Source organism: Macrobrachium rosenbergii, chromosome 6 (assembly GCF_040412425.1).
Source record: "Macrobrachium rosenbergii isolate ZJJX-2024 chromosome 6, ASM4041242v1, whole genome shotgun sequence".
In the NCBI taxonomy this organism is placed as follows: Eukaryota; Metazoa; Arthropoda; class Malacostraca; order Decapoda; family Palaemonidae; genus Macrobrachium; species Macrobrachium rosenbergii.
In genome coordinates this window covers 36,535,464-36,559,011 of record NC_089746.1, presented here as the reverse complement: position 1 = coordinate 36,559,011, position 23,548 = coordinate 36,535,464, and the positions used below count along the sequence as shown (strand labels likewise).

Below are 23,548 nucleotides of genomic sequence, written 5' to 3'. Positions count from 1 at the left end.
CTTTGTCACGTTTTGCACAAACATTGGCAAGAATGTGGTTATATTAGGAAATAAAATCTGTATCGTGTGCTTTTACAAACATTGGCGAGAATGTGGTTATATTTTGATTTTTGTGTTATTTTCAGCTAAATCTTGTTTGGTAGTGTTATTGTTCTTCATTATATTTTCTCACCATTTGGTGTCTGGCGGGTATAGATAATACTTAGTATCTGAAATACTGACTGGATGAGCTTTTTATCCACATTTTTCCGATCTGCATAGGATATTATTTCTTTGTCATAGTCTGGACATTAAGGTGTCGCCATCATGCAGAACATGCACTGGACTGAAGATTTTTAGATTGCGTCTCTTCTCCCTCATTTTGTAACTAGAAAATGTAATTGATCAAGAAGTATGATAACCTAAGACAGTCCAATATAGAATCATGAGGTAATTGATGATACTTACAAGAACGAGAACACATTGTATTTTCATCACTTTATAGAGACTTAAGAATTCATGTATAATATGTATGGATGGTGCATGGCATGGAGTAAGTACAGAATGCAATGATTACGCGGTGCAGTACATACATACACACAACATAGCATGGAAGTACCATTTACGAGAGCAGTGCCTACAATTATTTTATAATAATATTATGCTACAAAACTTTTTAGAATCCTGCTTTTTGGACACTTCATAAATGTTGTGGGAGAGTAAGATGTTGAGATCTCTTTATAGATTAATGTATTTGTAAATCTTTGCTTGTATAGGCTGTGCATTCCATTTTTATTGATATTCTTCCTCTTGGTTATAGAAAAGGGCGGTACTTACTAAGGCATATTGCTGTGTATACCCTACGTGATTGATGTATTGACCTCTGAGGAGCTTGAAAACCTCCTGATGACAGCAGTAGGAGTATCACAGTGATGGTGATAGTAATGATAAGAGGTAAGAGGGCCTGCCTGAGCAGAATAGATTAGAGGAGGGGTAACGCTGTTAATGGGAGGGAAAGGGAAAGAGACAGGGCGAAAACAAATGTGTCAGGGACTCGCGTAAAAGTGAAAACAGGAATGAAGGGAGAAACAGCAAAAGAACCGAAATTTCATTTGATACCTGGGAAAGGGAGCAGCAATTGGACGTTTGACCATCGAGAGAGAGAGAGAGAGAGAGAGAGAGAGAGAGAGAGAGAGAGAGAGAGAGAGAGAGAGAGAGAGAATAGAGCAAAAAAAAAAAAAAAAAAAAAAACGGAATTGGCAAAAAAGTGTGGTGCCAAGCAGCTAAAGTGATTAGCGCGGCCCATTCCCTAGCGAACGCCAGTAATAAACTACTATTTATCAGGTTTTAGTGACAATTCCAATTGCCTATTTCGCTAATAATTTTCAAATATACCCGATGCGTTTAGAGAAAAAAGAAGGTTATGCCTTGTCTATATTTGCTCGACAGTGCGAGGACGTGGGCGCTGCAGAGCACATTTTGCAGTTGCATCCTCTGATGGTTTTATTGTTCGGTGAACATTTGCATGGAAAGTACCATTACGTTGTTGGGAATAATCGTGTGATTGCGTAGGCACATCTAATTTAGAAACAGGTCTCATATATATATATATATAATATATATATATATATATATATATATATATATACATATATATATATATATATATATATATATATATATATATATATATATATATATATATATATGTATATATACACATATATATAAACACATATATACATACTATACATACTGTACATACACGGAAGAATCCCAACCTTTCACGTGATATCACAAGTGCAAGTACGCCACAATGAGGATAAAGTGGAACACTCGTTACAGAGTACTTTCGCTTAATTGTTACACATTTTCAAGGTGCACTTGAACACAGTAAGCTCCTGTGTTGTATAATATAAGAAAAGTTTACATAAGTAGAGGAAAATCGTTCAAACTTTGGTTAACTGTTAGAATAAATATGAAAACAACATTACAAATACATTTTTACCACGAAGTTAAGTCGGAAATTATTCAAACCATATAACGATAAAATACTAAGCATAATAAAATCAGCTAACTTTATTGGTCCAGTGCTGAAACATGATATATAAAAGATTGAAAACGTATACCGAATGATAAAAAAGTATTTTGACAGTCAAAAAAAAAAAAAAAAAAATACAAATAAATGATAAGAAACAGAAGTAAAAATTACGTGACGAGTGTTCGAATCTCCCAGGTGCCGAATGGTTTATCAGTTATAGTTCCCCATTCGGTGATGTTCCCGAGTTAGAGCGAAGTGGATATTAAACGACATTGTAGCTTAATGTTTGTGTATAAAAATTTTCACGGTGTTTGGTCATATTAATTTTATGTAAATATCTACCATCTCAAGACCAGAAAGTTCTTACACAATATTGATATTGTTTCAGTTCTGCGTTTAGATTTTTACCAGTTTGACCAGTACATTTCTTTTAGCGATCCTTACATGGAACTTCAAATAAACATCCATCTGTATTTTTGGGAAATATGCTTCTCACTCTGCTTTCGTTACTATGGCAACTTTTACCGTAAAAGTGTTAAAATATTTTGCTCCACCTTGAAATTGCTCAACAAATTACAAAACTAAAAAGTTGTCTGCCCTATAGAGTACTTTTCCTTTTGACCAAGGAAAAATTTTCCAGCCAACTTAAAAGATTTGTCCGTAACAGAATTTGAATATTTCAAACAATAGTTATGCTATAAATCTTGTGATTTTTCAGAGCATCGAGAAACAATGATAAAAATATAGAAGCTTCTACTTGATCGCTGTGATTAAGTAGTAATGAGCATAGTAGAAAACATTGACGGTTGTCTCTATATTGAAAATTTATTCTCACTAATAATCATGAGATGGTAACATCCATAAATGATGTAACTCCATCTTTATTTTCTTCAAAGTCAAGTTTAATAGAAGGCACTAATCAATTAAGTTTTTAAAGAAGTACTTGTACATCTTCAGATAATGGTCATAAACATATCAACTAGGACAGTTAAAGAGGATTTCCCATTGCCATTCCAAACTTTTGAGTGTAACATTTATCATGAAGTACAAAGTTACTGTCCACAATACATAATGTAATGAATTCTGATACCATTTCTGGAGGAAGAGGCAAATCAGACTGATTTAGTTCATTTAAAAAAGGCGAGTAAAAAATCATGCACAGACACTAGTAAACAGTGATATAATATCAGAATCAAGAGTTTGAAATCAAAATTAACATTTATACTTTTTTTTTCACAATATGAACTTTGTTCTCAACATTAGTAGGTGATATGTGTGTCCAATTTTTTCAGTGTATAATAACTGTCGTTTAAGGGGCTAGCATCTCTCGCCACTGGATCCGTACGTTTAGAGAATGAAGGTAATTTAGTCAGAGCTTGAGGCTGGGATGCGGCATCGCGAACGTCGGGGCATTCCCTTCTCACCTTCTTGTTATATTACTGTACAGATCCTTTTTGACATCATAAGAATAATTTTTGTAATAGATTGTACCTTTGTATCCATATATTTAAATGGGACCCGCTTCTATGACAAGTGGACCCTATAAAAATGTTCGAAATATAGGAAAAGTACATAGGTAAGAAAAATGTGCAAGATTTCTGTTTGTAGATTAATCATTCTTGACATTTCTGGCAATATTGTCTTTAAGAAAGTATGTATTTCATATCATGGGAAATGTCTCTCGGTCTTTTTATATCGCCAAATATAAGGATTTTTAAAAAATAAATCTCGAGTATCAAACTGAAGTTCAAGTTATTGAACCAGCATGAAAATACGAAAGAAAAGGAACTTAGTCATCGACCAAAAATCAGCTACAAAATTTGATATGGAATAAATATGCTGATCAATTATTACCATACACTCATACAGATTCATTTTGATATCCCAGCAGTTACCAACATTTAGGAATGGTCTTCACAAGTTGGCCCAAACTATATTTAGAGATGTATGGTCTCCAGAAGTCATACTGAGCATGATACTCAGTGAAGTTTTTCATTATTGTTTGTTTACTGTCTCTCTGTCCATCAGTGTGTTTGTAACCTTAATCTCCTACTAGAAATTACTTCCATGGGGCCATTCCTTCCCAAACATATTGGCCAAAGAAATTGTTGGCATTATCTAATTATGCCAGAACCTTAATGGAGTTTAATTCAGTATTTGATCAGTTGCAATGCTTTTATGGGATACAGCTTCAACAACACGCTCACGATGCATATGATTATTAATGTCATTCTTATCTCCGTTCCCCTTCTAATTTGATGGTATCTGGCAATTTGGTACCATGGGGTATGGTGATTATTTTACCAGATTTTTTTTCTCTAATTTGACATTTTTTTTTACTGATCAGTCAAAACCCATGGTTTACCGTTTTTGTTCTGGATATCAGAAACTAAGGCATATAGAGGTCTCTGGCCTTCAAATCTTTGTCAGAACCTATAGCGTTTGTTCTAAGGGTGAAATGTAGATTTTGAAGGGCATTTTACCGAGACCACCGAAATAGAAGGCCTGTTCGATTTATTGTGGCGTAGACAAGGGTGGTCAGAGTGGCTAGCGCTGACTACGCTGCCAGACGAAAGAAATGTAAACAAAACTTCACTAAAGTAGACAATTTGTTTTTTCACTAAAATAGACCATTTGTTGTTTGCCAGTTATGATAATAAGTCAATCGGCCTATTTTTCCCGTCTGCAGTAATTTGTGTACACCAAATAATACTAATTCGAAACGCAGGTTATGAGATTAATATAAAGTACTGAACCAAAAAAATATATTTACAGTTACAATACAGTATATATCGAAGTACAGTACAAACATGTATTAAAAAAATGTTTATACATAAATATTGTTAACGTCAAATTACATTGCATTTGGTTACATACGTGACAAAAAAGATGTTTTATTCTGCTATATGTGAATGAAATGAATTACATACAGACATTATTTGGTAGTTAAAGTTTTTAGCTATCTCTTTTTAGTCAAGGTTTTGTCGACTACAATGGAGTTATTTTCTTTCGAACAATAATTATTCAATAAAACGTTAGTAGAAGACCATATTATTAATTTTGCTATTTTTCTGTACTATGACCATCACCGCAAAAAGCATTTTGAAATAAGGCTTTGTCATCAGCAAGAGCATTATAATTTATATCACCGTCGATGACTACTTGATGGTTTGAATTTAGGTGTTTGTGTTAATTTATTAATGATGATATTATTGTACATCACCATATTTGCTGTAACATCATCTTGGCGTAATAACGAACCCGTACTATACCAGGGTAATTGTGGTTCTCTGATAAATTCTCCTCATTGTCTGGACATGTTATCAAATCTGTACAAGGGATGCATTTTTCGTTTTTGAAAACTACGCAACAGCAATAGCCTGCCAAATAAATTATTATAGGAAAAATCGCCATGTAATTGTCAACAACTTCCTGTTACTTTCAGAGATAATTATATACAAAACTCCTGCTGTCTATAACTGGTACTCTCTAAATCGTTCCATTTCAAGTCATCAAAACTTCTCAGCCTTACATTTTTATTTTGGAAAGGTAATTCTTGCTTTAATGCAGACGTCATCCTAAGTTTCTTTTCACATTCAACACGGAAATATTGTACTGACCGCCTGCAAGTTGACGATACTGACCAAACCTTGCATCTAGATTATCTTTTTGAAATTTTCTTGTCAACACATAACTCATTTTCAATTTAGATATACAGTACTCCGTTATTTCTAATATTGCATAAGTTGTATGTTTCAGTGCTGTGAATGTTCCTTTTGTTAGCGTTCCACCAAGCTCTTTTACGTCATCCCAATTTTTTAGCCATCCGTAGAAATAGTTGAGAAATTGACATTTCATGTCATGAGCGTCATTACTTATTGGAGTAGCATATTTATTATTTAACAATTGACCTTTATGTTGGGATTTTGCATTCATTATTGCCGCCACATGTAAAAAATTTGACATATTCTGCAACTTCTGAATAAGAAGGCACACAGTGATTTTTTCCCAGAGTTAATAAAGCTTGAATGAGATACTCATTGAACATTTCTAAAACTAAATGAACATTTTGTTTCTCAAACCATCTTCTGTCTCATGAAGTTTTTTCAAAGAGCTGAATGGTGCATAATGAATTTCATTTTTGAAATATTATATTTCCATCAAAGGAGAACCGAGGAAACTTCATTGTTTTATTTATATCTTTCTGAGCAAGACAATTACTCCTGATACATTGCAACAAATGTATTGAATCATACAAGGAAAAAAAGGGGCCTGTTACTCTGAAATGGGTGGGCATACACTATAGACAGTTGTGGAGGACTGGCAAAATAGGACATTGCTTTCCCACTAATAGCATTGTTATCTGTTACAACGCAAAACACCGTGAAACCTATTTTTTCTATGCCTATAATTGCTTTCTTCAGTGAACAGTGCGGAACATCAGCTCATGCTTTTAGTGGGAATGATACGTACAACTTCTTTGAATTTGGGCTTTACACTACTCATCATAAAAACAAATGCACTTGTTGCAGCTTCACTACTGTCAAAGGCTGAACCGACAATATTTCCGCATTATAATCAAAACATTATTTCAAGTAAATTTCATCCACCATCAGTATCTATTTTGTTATTGGATAGTAATGATATACATTTATTCTTAATGTACATCAGAAAATTTGAGTCATTTTGTTCTGATACTGGGCTGAACTGTTTGGAACACACACTCCAGATGGTAGAGTAACTCGGCACTCTGGAGTTGGCGCCTGGCGAGGCGTGGAAGCTCGTGGATTGGTATAAATATCGCTGGTGCCAGACTGTAGCAGGCGCCAAGTGAGCTGGTGAGCTGGACGCCAGGCGCACTGCTGGGAGATCACGAAGGCCTTAAGCTCTAAAGTTGGCGCCAGACTGTAGCTGGTGCCAGGCAAGCTGAGTACCAGGGGAGCCCGAAGCTCTGGGAACTGGGGGTTCTATAGCCAGGGCCAGACTTGTAGCTGGCACCAGGTGAGCTGTATGCCAGGCAAGCTAGCAGCTCGAGGCTGTGGAAGCTCTAAAGCTGGTGACAGACTGTAGCTGGCGCCCGAAGAGCTGGGTGCCAGCAGAGCTAGAAGTTCAGGTTTCACTTCTTAAGTTAGTGAGATGTGAAGGACAATTATACTTTCAGTAGGTCGATGCAGAATGGAAGTAATGGCCATGGCCATATGTGTCTGTGAGACGTGAAGGACGATATACTTCCAGTAGGCTGGTGCCCAATGGAAGTAAGGGACATTTTTGCCTGAAAGCTGAAAGCTAAAGAAGTAGAGGCTGCTCAGATGACCTTAGCTTTCACTAAAAGAATGCAAAGTTGCTCTTCTGAATCTGAGTGTTCCAGAAATTCTCTTAAGGATGAAGGACAATGCAATCTTAATCCAAGGGAGAGGGGCTCTTGACCAAACATCAAAGGACAAGAAAGCCCTCTAGATTATCAAGTCCTGTTCAGGTAAATACCTAAAAAAGTCCAATTGGACAGGGAATTCACTCTTTCCCCTCAGAGTTGGTGAGTGCTCCAGGGTGCTTGGAGCATGTGCTGGCACCAGGTTGTAGCTAATGCCTAATGAAAAGGCATAACATACGCTGAATACTTTATGATGAAATGCCATAACATCCGAGAATTACTTTTAAGGCAAAACTTTTATCTACAGCTCGCTAGTATATTAAGGCCATGAAACAGTTTTCATAAATTGCAAAGGTTATGGCCTAATGAAAAGTCTAACATACACCAATTATTTTATAATAGAGTGTGTAGACCAACTACTTTATAATGGAGTGCTGCAACACTCGAGAATTACTTTAAAAAACAAAACTATTATCGGCAGCTTGCTAGTAGTTGACTGAATCAACGGAAAACAAACTAAGAAAAAGCTCATCCTTAAAAGTTTCAGCTTGAAGGATACAATATACGCATTCCGATGGTTGATTTAAAGAATCCCCCATCGGAATCTGGTAAAATAACCGGAAAATAATGAAAAAAGCTACCGCCAGACCAGGTGTTGCCACCACGGATGGCAGGAAACGAATGAGAATTGTTTGCTAGGTCGTTTCAGTATTCCGTTAGTGGGGATGGGGTGATCAACTACACAAACTGTATTGAAGCACTACCTGCGAAATTTTGAATCTAAGCTGCCGTTAAAGTGGAAACTATAGCTATAGCTATGTAATTACTTGATAAGTTACTTATATAAAAATGACATTTTTATAATAAAATAAAGTTTTATATATACTTACCCAGTAATTACATAGTTATTGGTTTTTTAACCAGCAGCTTAAAATTTTGAAATTGCAGGTCACGCTGTTTGTTTGTTTATGGCGACGTGCCCACCCACTTTCGGGTGTAAGAGAAGGTACAACAGAGCAAAGAGCTTCAATTTGTGTATGCCCTTATGTCCAAGTGAGGGGAGGCGGGTGGGCTCCGATCATGTAATTACTGGGTAAGTATATATAAAACTTTATTTTATTATAAAAATGTCATTTTTATATAAGTAACTTACCCAGTAATTACATAGCTGATTCCCACATTGAATGGAGGTGGGAATGTTGGAAATATCTACCCCAAAACATTATTAATAGTAATGAGTTTGAGAATAGAAATTTGCTAACATTGAATCAATGTTGTTGAACCTTACCTGATGAGAGAACTGCTACAGGTAGATACTGCCTCTGGTTGGTGCTCATCTTATCCAGTAGAGGCAAGGTGGTAAAGCCTTGAGGGCCTACTACTGCAGCAGGTGCCTTGTAGCGATGGACTAATTTCCGAGGGCTAGCAAAGTACAACAAGATGCCCCTGCCCAGGGTGCAGTACCACACAACATAACCAGAGTAAATAGTCACCATAACCACCAAAAACCAAATTAAAAACACCAATACCTAACCATAAAAACCAAAAGACTGGAGGGTACTCCAAGTACATAGTACTCCCAGGCTCCCCAAAAACTCATCACCCTAAGCAAGGCAAAGAGATTAAAGAAAGGACATTGCTTTCTATGTTTCTTCACCCAACACCACACCAGCCGCGCAAAACGGACCCAAGGTACTGCACTGATCATAATTAGTCTTGATATCCCTTAAATAATGCGATGCAAACACCGACTTGCACTTCCAAAACGTCGCTTGCACAATTGATGTGGGCGATAAATTGTGCTTAAACGCCAAAGACGTAGCGACTGCTCTTATTTCATGGGGTTTTACCTTGTGAGTGGAGAGTCTTTGCTCACCATGGAATGCTTCTGAAATCAGGTTCCTCAGAAAAAATGCCATGGCATTCTTAGACAAGTGTCTGGAGGGATATGTCACAGAACACCAAAGATTCCCTGAAGCTGTACCTACCAAAACATGTATTGAATGTAAACAGCTTTGAAGAATCCTCATCTACTTTCAACTGCCAAATTCCATTAGTCGCATCTGAGACTGAAAACATCTTAGAACCTGATAATCTTGTGGTTACTTCCTCTGTAGTAGGCAGTGGATAGTGCTGTCCTCTATAGTAGGCAGTGGATAGTGCTGTCTTTTTAGAGTTTTGTTAAGATCACATGGATATAAGCAATTGCGCAGTTTAGTACCTTTGTCCACTACTACAACACTGTTGACCCAGTCAGTGGGTCTTGTTTCCCTAACTATCACTCCATTTTGTCCATACTGTTCAATTCATCCCTTAGCTGTTCTAAAGTAACTGGTATCTTATGAGGAGGATGAGCTGCAGGACTTACAGTCTTGTCAATTTCAAACCTAACCTCACCATCAAGGCAATCCAGGCCCTCAAAAACATCAACATTCAGCTTCACTATTAGGCTTAGGCTTATGTGTTAAGGAACAATCCTGCTTTATCTCATTCAAAAACCTAATGACACCCAGTAATTTACAAGCATTCTTACTCAATATTTGGCAAAAATGTGCATTGATATTTCTTCTTATTATTAGTACACAAAACAGAACACTCTAATTCCAATAAAGGCAACCAAATACTTTCGAGTAGGCCTTAACGCTGGCTAACCTTTAATTTATCAAGGATGTTCTTTGACAACACACTTCTGCTCAAGTATTCATTTGAAATTTTATAGTTTCACCTTGTTGCTAAAAGACATCACATCATCACTAGAAACACATTTCTGTTCCTTCTTTAGGCTACGTCCAGGTTTCTTAATTCTCATAATCTGAAGGTGGCCAACTAACTTTTGATCCTCGTCTGAAGTCTCTGGATTTTCATCACAACTATATGGCCTATGCTGAGCACATCGTATTTACTTACCTTTGTGCTTAGCTCTGCTGCCCTTATTTGGACACCTTTTTCTAAAATGTCCTTGAGATCCACACTTAGCACAATGCCTATTAGCTGCTGGACAGTTACTTTTTCCAAATACATGTTTATAACCACATTACTTACATTCACTTAAAACAGAATTACCTTTCTTATACTCAGGCCTTGAATTTACAACGCTGACATATCATTACTCTTAGTAATAATACTGTTTAGATCTTTCCATTCCTTTCACTTGCTTTATGAGACCTACGTACCTCAAGAACTTTATCCAGTGATACATCATCTTGTCTTAGTAGCCTACCACGAAGCTGCTCACTAGTTATTCCACAAATAGCCTTATCTCTGATCATTTCCTTATACAAATCTCCAAAACTACAATTTTTAGCTTTAACCTTTAAGTCTGAAACATACTCATCATAGGCTCAAAATAAGAGCCTAACTTCTCAACCACAGCCTTATAACATTTTTTCTCATCCTCATTCTTGAAGGATAATGTATTAAAAATGTCCACCAAGCTCCAATCTCCATAGTTCAAAAGGAGAGCGATTTTCATACTGTCTTGTTTTTCTTCTTTCTCTGAGCTTACCTGATAAATCTGGAAATCTTCCTGGTACCTCCTCGAGTCGACACTTCGTTGCCAGATAAATTCAATGGCCCTGGAGGTCATTCTTCTTGGGAAGTCATCTCATTAAGCAAAGTTGGTTCCTATGCAGTGAATCAGCAGTCAAGTGGTTCAGGCTTGCCAGCCTACATAGCCTCGTCCAGCAGCAGTGGCAATTCTGGCAACAGTGTTGGCATAAACAAGCCAATTTCAGCTTCAATCAAGGAAGAAAAAGCACTCTACCTCCTGGACACCATTTATAGCTTGGTGGACCATTTTTGATACATTATCCTTCGAGAATGAGGATGAGAAAAAACATTATAAGGCTGTGGTTGAGGAGTTAGGCTCTTATTTTGAGCCTATGATGAGTATGTTTCTGACTTAAAGATTAAAGCTAAAAATTGTAGTTTTGGAGATTTGTATGAGGAAATGATCAGAGACAAGGCTATTTGTGGAATAACTAGTGAACAGCTTCGTGGTTGGCTACTAAGACAAGATGATGTGTCACTGGATAAAGTTCTTGAGATATGTAGGTCTTATGAAGCAAGTGAAAGGAACTGACACCAAGTGATATATGGAGGTTTAGGTAAACGTGGTTCAAGCTTGCTGGTGTTTATTATCTTCCAAGAGGGGCGTTCCAGTTATATTATATCAAGTACCGAAAGTGCGCCAAGGTGCAAACACAGTGGTGACAGCAGTCTTTAAACAGTCACAAGATATCATTACAGTAACTAGCCTATTTCCTGAGCACTATACTGCACTTCCACTTGTGTGAGCCTATAACTTTTATGTCTGTGCCATTATAACTCTTTAGTACCTTGTCTGAAGGTTTTATCACTTAGTTAGGTATCGTGTTTGCAATGTTGCTGCATGTCTTACCTGACACAGGGCACTTGTCCCAGTCATTGCTATAATGAACCTCTTTACCACATCTATAGCATGCTTAGCTAAATTTCTTTATGGTTTTCTCTGCACTTGCAGTAGGTTTACCACTGTTATGTTTACTTGTTTTATGTATTTGCCCTTTCTTTGCATGTTGTTAACTTTTTATATGCAACTTGATTTACCTGGCTACTGTTACCATTGTTAGTCTTGCCTATTGTGATATTTGACTGGTAATTTGCCATTTCCAAAACTTGCTTAGTCCTGAACTAGTTGTTTGACATAGGTTTGACATAGGCTACACTGGGAGTTGTTTGACATAGGTTAGCCCATATTACATTCTGTTAAGTCTAGTTTATATGAATTTCTACAAAAATTCAATCAAGGCTAAACCAGTCTTTCTTTATATTGCACCTTACCTTGTTACTCACAACTACCAAACTCCCTTTTTCAGACTACAGCTTTCTTAGGCTATACCTGGGTGTAAGCTATACTTATACAGGCCTGACTTGTTACCTTATTGGACAAACCTAACTGTATGTTTGTTTGCGCTTCCGACGAGGCATAGCTCTGGTTCCAGTGTAATGAATGCAGACTATATTGCAGTCGAAAGTTATCCTAATGGTATCCTGTCAAGTTTATCTACTTACCATAGGAAGTTCGTCCAATAAAAGGCGCAAGATGTATCCATGGCACGCTACTTCAGTATGTCATATACGTTTTATGGTCCAGTTCAAAAACAAAACAACGGAACCGCGAAAAATCCCCGTGCGTAAGTGGTGTTTGGGGAGGAAGCTCGAGAGAGAGAGAGTCGCCAGCTTGGAACCATCAGGGTCGATGTTATCGCATCATGACGTCAGATCCAACAGGCCTTGTGTTTCTCACTGGTCTTGATTTTACCCCGTAGACTTTGCTGAACACCCATTTCTCGTTAACGATTCCAATTCTTTATTCTCAATTATCGTGTGCTGTATACAAAAATTAAATTTATATTCATCTGTAACACTAAAAAGCTCTTGGTTAGTCGTATGCTGCAATGATAACACTAAATGTCCATAGAATTATGTAATGCTGGTGATAGATGAATCTGCTTATTATTTTTATTTAACCTCCTCTAGAATTTCTGTAGACCAAGTCAGAAGCACCATTAACTTGTAGAGAAAGTTTCCACAAAGTAAAATGAGAAAATGAAAGACTGCAAAAAGAGTTATTTTTTTCAAAGACGTATAGCGAACAGCTGGTGAATATAAAATTATGTGACAACAATAAGATGTCACATAGAGATTTCTGTAGTAAGCGTTAGTACTTTTTTTTTTTTTTTTGTAAATAGTTGGATGCCAAGTTTGAAGGTGAGTTCAAGTGACTAACTAGTGCTCTGGTTGCGAGAAATATGTTCGGAAGACATGAGAAATATTGTGAAGGATCAATGAGGTTCTATAATTATGGAAAATGTTCAGAGATTAAGAAAGACCAAATTTTTAAACCTATCTGAAATAGTCATGAAATTGCTGAACGAATAACAAAACTGGTAATATGATATTTCCAAGACAACGGGAGTAAACGCAAATTTTTGTTTTGCTAAATCTGCCGAGATACACCAGACTGACAAAGGGAGAACGAAAAAAATAAGAGAATTTTCCCTCGATTCTGCACTGAGGCTTAACATAACTGGATGACCCCTTGTGTAATAGTCCATTTTTTGGGAGGCTCGAGCGATTATGGGGTATTTCATATCTCCCCAACAGTGGAGCGTCGAAAGGAAAAGAAACCACATTTTTTCTTTTGTACAATGGAAAAGCAAAATGCGGAATAGTGGCATTTTTTCGCACCATTGGTTTTCAGAACGTCCATAACACACTTTGTGACGTGGCAATTCCATAACGGGTTTCGTCCTTTTTCCGCCTTTTCTTTATCGAATTTTATCAGAGACAGTAATGTAGAATTATAGCTGTGTTGAGCAAAAAAATACGGGAATTTAGTAAAAGCAAATGTATTTTGTGTTCAGTCATAGACACGATTTAAAAGGTAAATGACGATTCTCCCGTAATTTTTTCCTTATGTAATTCCCTAACTTCTAGAAAGTCTCATTTTAACGCACCGTTCCCGAATATCTTAATACACCATTAGCATCGGTAAATTTTATGTGGTTTCCAGCAGTATGTTCAACTGTCACGCGGAAAGTCTTTCTTCAGCATTAATCAGTGTAACAATTTGAAGGATAGTGTACCCTTACCTTACTTCATGTTTGGCATTACAGTTTTTTGTTTTCTGTCAATTTCCAGTGAATTGAAGGAATTAAGTATTTGTTTACTGTGGTAAAATTATATCAGGTATTAACATGATTTTACACAATTTTTTTGAAATACCATTTTATATTACGTGTAATTTTCCTATGCTTCGCTGCTGAGTGACGATGAGTTTGCATCATTGACAGAAAACGCAAAGATGTAGAGATTTATCTGAAAGTATTCCGTGCACAACCCTTCTCTCTTTTTTAACGAGATTGAGATTAAATAACTAATGAAACGTATGAGTAGTGTCAGTACAAATCACTATTATGCCTGATGGAAAGGTATTGTCTTACATGCAGTTAATGACGTAATGAATTTTATTTTCATAGAGCAATCCCAAATCAGAAAACAAAAATAACAATCCACAATAGATAAGCATTGGTCATTCAATTGCCAGATAAAATGTTCTGTAATTTAATATTAAAATATGTACTGATGTGCAAGATTTTTCAGTATAGTGGAAACTGTTGACATAAAATACGAGATGCAGGAATAAGGTTGAGTCTAGGATACGTTCTGTAGTACTTACTGTATGTGTTGGTGTTCCCGTCTGCTAGTGACCTTTAGCAGTATCTGGCCGACTTTATCCTTACTTACTTTCCCCCTCTATCGCCTCAGATTCGTTACTTTATGACAGTTGTTCCTATTTGTAATAGCGGCTCTTCCTCATCCGTCGCTTATTTATCTAGAGTAAGCTAGCCTGGTGATCCCCTTGATCCCAACCCCTTGAAGAGGGGGGGGGGGCGATTAGGGCTCCACTGCAGTTAGAGTATGCTCTTTTACGCCTACGCTCTCTGCTGTGGATTCAACTAAACATTGTGACCTATAATTCTTTTACTCCTCCTCCTGCCCTTTAACTTGATAAAGGGTGAAGTTGGACGGCATGCCGGTCCACTCGTAAAACTAGAGTACCCGACGTGGTCGAGCAAGGGGAAATTTTTATGACAAGCCATGCCCTCAGTGGAGATGTAAATATGTTTTTGCCTCACGTTATTTGTGAAACGTTCAAATTTCGATGAGATGTGTAAAGCCTTTAGTCCTATCGTTGTGTCAGGGAAGCCTTCTCCTGAACCAAATGAGAATAACCTTGCTTTCTCTCTTATCGTTAGTTATTAGGAAACTCCGCTATTGAAATTTGGGAGCATGGAAGGTGTATAGGAGCACACCTTCATATCTGAAGATAATTGTTGATTTTAATTTTGGACTGTCGATTATGGGCTTTTGACTCAGGCACAGGAGTCACTAGTACTCTACAAGATAGAGTTTTTTTTCCCTGTAAGGATCCCTTCCCTGTGGTTCCATCGTCTGGCAACAGTACTTACCAGTAAGGATCACACAACAAGCAGGGATGTTGAGAAGCCTTTTCCCATCATTAAAAATGCTTTTTCTCTTGGCTGAACAGTTGTTTCTCTGGCTGCAGTTACCCACCATCCTCATTCAGTGTTGTAGTCAGCTAACTTTAACAGTCAGATTCATTCAAATAATGAAATTTTTATGATGAAATTATTTGAATACTTACTGTTAAAGTGGAAACCCACCCAGCCTCCCCATATCTTAGTGGATGGTTATGAAGAATTCTGACATGAACGTAAACATTCCATCGCCACCTGGTGGGAAATAGGCGATTACTGGGACAGTCCTAGTGTGGGTTAGTCAAGCGTTATTTTTTATTTATTTATTTGTTTTTAAAGCCTATCGCACCTAATGGCGCGAAGACATGTTAATTTTATCTGTAGGTAATTATGCAAATAATTAATTTTATAATTTAAATTTTCATTGTCCGATGGTATTCACAAAATTTATTTGATGAATTCAAAGCCTATGAGGTACAACGAACAAATGGGCGTCCTTAGGTAAGAGGTAATTCTTCCTTACTGTCACCTTTATAGTGTCTTTACTGCTTTACTGTAGCTGGTATCTCAAGATATGAGCCGAAAAGACAATTTCCTTCATATTTGTTAATATTGTTCACTTCATTACCCAAGAATTCATGACTGACAACACGTAATCCTCGCTGAAAAAGTGAAGAGAAAGTATTTATGTATTAATAATTTATATATTTTTTTAAATTTACAAAGCAAAGTTGCGCATCTAATAACAATAGCTAAGAAGGAAAAGCGTGAATTTGATAGGAAGGACTCCAGGTCACTGGTTGGAGGGACAGCTAAGACCACTTTCCATGTTGCTCTGTGAGGTGGGTAGATATTCACTTCATAAAGGGCAGGAAGAAAAAGGTTGTCCAGGCTATTCTATTAAATTTTTCAGTATGGAAAACTGTCGTTTGCTTGAGAAAACAGCTTTCACATTACGCACAAAACTTCCTGTTCACAATCAGTTGCTCACTAAACCAGTGCTTGAAGTAGCATATGTCAGCTTATTATAAAAATAACCCTCTCCTTCGGCATCTCTCCCTTGGTGTTACGTTGTATATAATTTCTTTTTCATTGTTGTTTTTTACTTATCATTCTCTTTTTGTATAAAAGAGGAGCTTCCTTTTGTGCTATTATGATTTTCCCAGCATCAATAACTTTGGCTCTGAATTATGAGCTCTGGTTAATTAGAAATCTCAAATATAAAAAAGCTTTATTGAAAATCGGGAGAAAACAACCATAAAACGAAAAAGGACATTTCATGTAAAGCTGCTTGGTAGAATGCCTTGAATTGTATATTTGTATTTTCACCTATGTGTAGTGTGCACCAAGTAGTCGGGAATATATTGGTAGCATTATACCCTACAATAATATTGCATAAAAAAGGGTATCATTGGAATTTCGAACGTTTGTGTCTGTTTAAAAAAAAAAGGATATGTTTTTTGCTGAGACCTTTTGTATAACTGAAAAAAGTAAGGTTAGGGCCGTCCATGAATTAAATAATTCGAAATGGTCAAATTAATGTGGCGGAAAAGTTTCATAATAGAATAGGCTATACCAGTGGCGATAATCATACATGACGTTTCTATGAATGAACCGGTTGTGAAAATGTGTAAGCATTTTTGCCCTAAGTCCTATCCTTAATTCAGTGGCTAGGATGCATATAACAGTGACTAATGTCTTTTTCAGAAGACATTCCCTTTGTGTATTTGACTTTTTGTTTACCGAACCTATTCCTGAAAAATTGATTAAAGAAAGACATTCTGACAGAGTGAGATTATGACTTTTTTTTTTTTTTACCTTGTTATGATCAGTGGTATATAGTTAGTATTTTTTTTTTTTTTTATCTAAAACTGAACAGCTCCCACTGACGCCTTGTATGCTAAATAAAAACTGTCAGTAATAACGTCAAGTGGCCACGTATTATATATTATTTTGCTGTGATGATTCTGACTGGCACTTCTAATTACGCTGTCCATCAAGGCATTCACGGCCAATTAGGAAGAGGTTTATTATAACGTAAGTTATTGAAGAAAATGATAATTGTGAGTTGAAGGGATGGGAGTGACAGAATTCCGCCGAGGCGCTTCATCTTCAGAGGTCTGCGTTGCGTCTAATGCATGCTGGAAAAGTTAACGCTCAGCATTTCTTTTATTCAAGTGTCAAGAGATCAAGCTCTCCGACCAGTTTCGGCTTTAAAGCATATTCCGTGTCATATTTTGGTATTCCGCGCTCCTTCGTTTCTTATTCTTTTACTTATTCTTATAACTTTTACTCTTTCTTTTACGTACAAAGGGAAGACTAAGTTTTAAGTGAATTTATTCTAAAACTTGGAGCACGGCTGGAATCATAAGTTTCTGCTCGGCTGACTGCATGTCCTATTACTGGATTTAACCATTTCTTTCGTGAATGACGATAGAGCACATTCGTGTTTTCACTGTTCCCTCCTGAGTGCTTTCTTACATAATTAATAACTAAAATCTTGCATAGAGCTTTTTGCTCTCTCATTCAGTGTGTTGTAAATTAGTTACTGAAATATAAGGAACAAAAAAAAAAAAAAAAATGTAACGAAATTTGATGATGATGATGAGAGAACATTTATGGAATGGTTTATGATCGCTATCAAAATGGCGGACATATTGTTAAAAGAGATTTTTAAATATCCAAAATTTCAGTTTAATTTTTTTTTTGAATGTTTAAAAATGTGCATTTGAACACATAGTGTCGTTGTGCTGATATCCATTAGTGGTGTGGGTTTGATTAGGACGTGTGATATACTAAAACGACCTTGATATGGTTTTTTAGTCGTCTTGTTTGTACTAAAAATACTTTTCTAAACGCTATGCGATCAGATTTTACCGGGATGATAAAACTGATAATTTGTATATGCATTTTCAAATGTTGGAGGATAGAGGCTTCTCTCTTTGTTTAAATGATTCTCAGAAGTGTTTTGATATATGAAGAGCTTACAGATCCCGATGTTGTGTAAACTTTGACATTTTTATCAAGACATTAATTTTGACAAAAAAGAAAAAAAAAAAAATCTAGGTTAGGAACTACTTGAAGGTTGCACCGGGATCCCGTGATTTCAAAGAATTTATGGATTTGTTTTTACCCCGCCAGTTTATTAATTCTCTTAGTTTTACTTAGTATGCTCGTATTTCCTTGGAAAAATGACTATTTGTTATATTAATTTCCTTGGCTTTGTTTTTGCATGTGTGTGCCCCCGTTCCTCCCCCTTCCCTCTCCCCTCCAAAAACAGGTATAAGCAGGATAGTCCCCAAACACCCCTCCTCTCCCCGGAACCTCGCCTCCCACTTCCCACTCCTCTCCCCCCCCCTTCCCCAAAAAACTGGTTTAAGCAGTGTGATCCCTAAACACCCCCTCTCCCCGGGACCTCAACTCCCTCATGGAATAAAAAAATATAAAAAATTTTTTAAAACATGCTAAAATGCACTAAAATGTGAAAAATAAATCCTTTGAGACAAAAATAAAAGCTTGGCGCCAAACATGGAAAGAAGCGCTACAAGAAAAGAATTATAGTTTTTTTTCATTTGTTGTAGCATATTCCTTCCATGTTTGGCGCCCACGCTTTTATTTTCGTAGACATGATTAATTATGTTTGGCGCCCACGCTTTTATTTTTGTAGACATGATTAATTGTAAGAAAACCCTGGTGTGTCTCAAAAGATTTATGGTTCACTTTTTAGTACATTTTAGTAAAAGCGTGTTTAAAAATTTTTTGTTACATTTTTTATTTTTTACTTCTTAGTTTTATTTATGATTGTAGCCAACGAAATTGATATCCTGTTGAGCCAAAGAAGGTTTGAAAAATCCCAAGAATTAATTATTTACCAAATCACAGAAGTTGTGAAAAATCCGAAGATACTGGGAGAGGTCACTGTAGGGTCACTAGAGGTCACTGCTGACCTACTGATCTTGTAAGGTTGTATTGTCACCGGGATTGAGTAAGCATGCAAAATTTCAAGTCCATCGCACGAAGGGAACAGGTCGAAAATTGAGTTACAAGATTTGAGGACAGACAGACAGATGCAAAGTCAAGTTAAATAAAAGCATGTAAAATCAATAATCCCCCTTTCTCTTCCCCTCCCTCCTCTTTTCTCTTCAACCTTCCCTCCCCCTACCCCCTTCCTCATCTCTTTTTTCCATGTTTAAATGTTTATAGATATGTAAGGACATCATTCCCTGGGACCTCAACTCCCTCATGGTAAAACGATAATCCCCTCCCCCCCCCTTCCGCCTCCACTCCTCCTCCTCTCCTATCCCTTTCCCTCCCCTCTTCCCCTTCCCCTTCCCTTTTCCTTTTTCCATGTTTTTTGATGTTTGTATAGACCATATGGGGAATGGTATGGTAAATGGATATGGATATGGGTAATGCAAACTATCGTAAGGATATGGGTATGGGTATGGTACAAATGTGTCTTTTGTGAATAATTTCAGCTGTCCTTAGCATCTTTCTTAAATATGCTCATGACTACACCATCACGTGAATATATGGAAGCATTCACAATCAGTTATAAACATCACACAACACTGTAAAACCCCTTATTCCATCAAAAACATGCTATCCACCCAAGAAAGTCTTCCCGCTCACATTTGTCTTGGCTCTTCTTTACAATGCATTTATAGTTGTTGAAGACTTTTTTTAAAGTCGATTTTAGGAAGTAGCGTATTATAAAATCATTGGAATTTTATTCATCTTACATAACCTGTACAGTACGTATTGTCTGTTTAACAATTGTTTCCATTTTTTCCACAGATCACCTTTCACCACCTGGTACTGTTTTTAGGGTAAAGGTAAATACAGAACTTTCGCAGTATATGTTATGGTTCTTTACAATTTCTAGAGCTAGAAATCTTTGTGGTGTATTTTTTGAGAAGAGTCATTTCACTGACAATTGTTTTCTGGAAAGTTATTTGATGAAGAACGGCTAGAAAGAAAATTTAATTCCTATAAGGGTAACTTTTTTTTTTTAAAATCATCGTCTATGATTTTAATTGTATTCTCCCTAGTAGTGGTGCTTGTCTTTCACATAAATTGTGAAATAGGGCCTCCCAAATACAAAGATATGTAAAATTTGGATTATGCGCTTTAATATTAAAAGTGAAAGGGTATGATTTGATTTTAGAAAAAAAGAGGATTGGCAGAATTACACGAATTTGATCTTGTTAAATAAGAGTGATAATTATGATAAAGAAGGCAAGGATATATTTGTCAGCATACTTGTCATAAAAGAATGGCATATTAAATTCAAAATATAACAAGTTTCATTTTCCTTTTATAACCCTGGGATGACCTGCACACTGGTCTTCAGTTCCTCCTGCCGTTCCCTGCAGTCTTTTTGATCTCTAGGTCATATGCTTCAAGGCCTAGGGAATATTCTCTAGACCCTGATATGCTTATCGTTCATTGTTCGATATATCCTTTCTGCCCCATCTGTGTTGCCTTCCATCATTTTGTCATAGCAGTTGATTAGGGCATTCTTTACAATCATCTTCGATGTTTCGTTCTTGTTGTATAACAACGGAAGGTAACACAGCGAACAGTTTTGAGGGTAACACTTGAAATTATATACCAGAGTTTTAAGAAGAATATAAACAAACAGATGGACAGTAAGGGGATAATGAGCAATGAAAGATTAAGCAACGAACAAGATCAAGAAGACTGCAGGCAAGGGCAGGAGCTTAAGACCAACGGGCAGTTCATCCTAGGGATTAGAAAAAGGAAAATTATTATAGACGTTGGGAGAAGCACGTCTATACCCGAGTATAGCTGTTTTCTTCTGAGTGCATTGATACCTGATGAAGAAGACTGTACGCCTTCGAAACCTAGTACTTGATCAATTTTACTTTGTAAATGAAAGAATCTGGAATGTAAACCATCCCGTCTCATTGTAAAAGTGTATATTCATATAATATATATATATATATATATATATATATATATATATATATATATATATATATATATATATATATATATATGTATATATATATATATATCACACATTACTACAGGTGAAAAATAAGAAACGGGGTATAGGTCCTGACTATTTCGACTTTATTTCCAAGCCATTGACGAAGGACTGATACAGAGTGTGAGAAGTCACAAATATATATACTACAAGAACAGTACTGACGAACATACACAACCGTTAGAGACTCCATATCCCCACTCAGGCCGGTGTCGAGGTAGGAGTAAAACTCATTTGGCTAAAATCACAATAGACTCTCAGGGGACATTGCTGATAAACAGACCATACCCCACCTCAGATCCACACCTGACAGGTGTCATGGAGGCGGAGTTTGGAAACTCATTAACATTACTACCCTCGTACTGTGTTTACAAATATGATAATCCTATTTTCATATATCTCTACTGCCTACCTTAAAGTTTAAACAATTTACAAATTTCTTTTGATATTAAAGGATCAAGTTTATACATCCCTTGACTGATATTCATATTATGGTTGTAACTTTCTTTTATAAGCTAGATTCAATGATGTTCCTTTCCAGTGCATTATTAGAATATACAATCCTTTTGCCCCTTCCCAGTTGATAGCATGATTGTTCTCACTAACATGTACAAATATACCACTGTTCCCTTGTGCATATCTCACACATTTCTTATGTTGTTCAATTCTTTTTTCCAGTGCTTTCCCGGTTTGGCCAATATAAAAGTTGTCACAAGACTTACACGGAATTTTATATACACATCCTTTAATATTGTCTGGGGAGTTCTTGATAAGTACATTTTTCATTGTTGTATTGTTCTTAAATACGACATTAACACCAAAATTCTTAAGAAGATGAGGGATATCTTTCATACTATTATTATAAGGCAGAACAAGCAAATTTTTTGTGTTGTAAGGTTCTTTCTGGTTTTGATACATAGTCTTTTTTGCCGCTTCAAATGCACTGTTTAATACACTATCAGGATATTTCAATTTTTTTGCCTGCATTCCTAATCTTATCTATTTCATCATCAATATATTCAGGGCTACATACCCGTAATGCTCTTAAAAAAACATAGATGAAAACACTGACTTTTTAACCTTATTGCTTTGTCCAGAATAGAAATGCACATAGGAAGAAATATTAGTGGGTTTTTCTATACACTATATTTAAACCCACTACTATTTCTTCGTATGAGGACATCCAGAAACGGTAAGCACCCATCATTTCCATTTCCATCGTGAATTTAATTGATGGTACTAATTGATTTAACTTAGCAAAAAAGTTTTTACATCTTGGTTCCTGGCCATACACAAATTATGTCGTCAACATACCTAAACCATGTTACATTACGTGATTATATTTGTTTAATATCTTCTTTTCAAAAAAATTCCGTTACCACTGATAGAGGGTTTCCCATTGCCATACAAAATTTTGTGAGTAAAATTTACCATTAAATTCAAATTTACAATCTTTTACACATAATTTAATCAGTTCAATTAAAGTACTTTTTAGAAAATGGGATATCCAGCTGTGTGTTCTCTAACAATTCAGATAAAAACGCCATCAGATCATCTATTGCACCTTGTGAATAGTGATACAACATCAAAAACTTACAAGCCTGGATCCACTATTAATCTCTACACTATTATAATAATCATATATATATATATATATATATATATATATATATATATATATATATATATATATATATATATATATATATATGTATATATATATATATATATATATATATATATATATATATATGTATATATATGGTACATATATATATATATATATATATATATATATATATATATATATATATATATATATATATTATATATATAATCATGAAGCTACCTCGGGATATCAAATTCACACTCACCTCGGAATATCTCCGATGGAGAATTATCACCGAAGGGGAATTTATATAAGTGATAAATGGACTGGTACCGCCGGGACACTAACCCTCGACACGGACCTATTCAGCGACTCCATTGACGTTACCACTGCGCCATCAAGAGGTATAAGTCATTACCGAGTCTGCTGTACTGTTTTTCCCGTCGTGAGCGGGGAAATTGTACTTTTAGCCTCGGCAATGACCCACCTC

The 23,548-nt window shown here is 36.1% G+C and overlaps 1 long non-coding RNA gene across 1 annotated transcript in view; it reads left to right on the top strand.

The window, feature by feature from the left end:
- LOC136839766 (uncharacterized) overlaps positions 1-23,548 on the top strand; it is a 999,909-nt gene that overhangs the window by 102,232 nt on the left and 874,129 nt on the right. Inside the window, exon 2 of the long non-coding RNA XR_010853451.1 lies at positions 20,234-20,271. This is a non-coding gene — a long non-coding RNA (uncharacterized lncRNA). The remainder of the gene's footprint in view (positions 1-20,233; positions 20,272-23,548) is intronic.